Here is a 1,553-nt window from a genome sequence, read left to right on the forward strand (position 1 = left end):
AAAAAAAGACATACGGAGTAAAGTGGGATAATTTTAACATTTAGATTCTCCAGCCAAATGTCCCCAAATGTCCTCTAAAACAGGGATAGCTTGTATAGGTGATTTACACCTGTGGTTTTGAAAGATTTACATGAGGGCTGGTAGAATAGGGAAGGAGAGCTGCTTCAGCAGTAAGCTCAATGAGTGCAAAATAAATAAATGAACTGAGTTTTAAATTCTTGGTCTTGGTTTGAAGAAGGGATTATAAATCAACCTTTTTCCTCTCCTGAGCTAAGCCACTGACCTCTTTGGTTAGAATTGCCAAATATAGTTAAAATATACACTGAAGCTTCAAGAGCTGGTTTCGGCGGGGAAGGCCTTCTGAGCTATTCCTGGCCAAATACAGTCCCACACTGTAGATCTTAAGTTGCCTGGAAGAACACCTGTGTCTACAAAATTGCAAATAGAGTTTCCACCCTTGAGGTGGGACCTTTTGTCTTGGCAACTGCTGCTTAACGCAGCTTTTCAGAGGATTTTCTGAGCTGACTCTCAGAGAGCGAGAGAGAGCTGTGACATAAGGCCGCTCCTTTCCCCAGCTGAGAAGGAGAAGGCCTTATTATCCTGAGTCCCACAGAGGTTTCTGCCAAAGCCAGGCTGGAGACTTGGTCTTCACGTGCATGGGAAGAAGGGTGAGGCTAGATAGCTATCTGGTGGTCCCACTGTTCTTGTTCCAGAGCTGTTTGGAACATTCTGGAAAAACAATAAAAATGACTGTGGCCACACAGGCAGCTGAATTTAGTAGGTTTTTGTACATTTATCCAACATTAGGAAAGTAGTTTTGAGTATTAAAATACAATTTTAAAGCATAAAAAGGTATTTTACTTATTTACAATATTTATTCAGTGTAGAAGAAAAAGATTCACCTGTAATACTACTTTCAGATATAACCACTATTAATATTTTAGACATTTTAATCTTTTATTTATTTATTTAGAGACACGGTTTTGCTCAGTTCCCAGGCTGGAGTGCAGTGGTTTGATCAAGCTCACTGCCTCAAACTCCCAGGCCCAAGCAATCTTCCTGCCTCAGCCTCCTGAGTAGGGGGGACTATAGGCATGATGCCTGGCTAACTTCCTTTTAGACATTGTTGTATATTATACATATACACACTTTAAAAAATTGAATTCAGTGGAGAGAGTTGAATTAAACCTACTCAGTTTAAGGCAAATTGTCATTACCAATCTGTGCAAGGCTTCTCTCTTTTTAAAATTATTTTATTTTTTCTTCTTTAATTTCCATATCCCTTCACATCTCCTTTATAGGAACCCTCTTTAATGTGTTTGATATCTGTGCTTATTATAGTATACAATCTTGTAAAATCTGCTGTTATTTCACAACTGCATGTTTTTAACCTGCAAACACATTGTGTTAAAATATTTATTGTTTCCTAATCTCACTCAACACTTTAAAAAAATTATCCAGGTAGATTGTTTCCTCTTACTGTTGAATATTACACTATTTTATGGATCTGCCACATTTTACTTTTCTTGTACTTTAATGAGGGACACTTGGGT

Source organism: Rhinopithecus bieti, unplaced genomic scaffold (assembly GCF_001698545.2).
Source record: "Rhinopithecus bieti isolate Rb0 unplaced genomic scaffold, ASM169854v2 scaffold_30862, whole genome shotgun sequence".
NCBI lineage: Eukaryota > Metazoa > Chordata > Mammalia > Primates > Cercopithecidae > Rhinopithecus > Rhinopithecus bieti.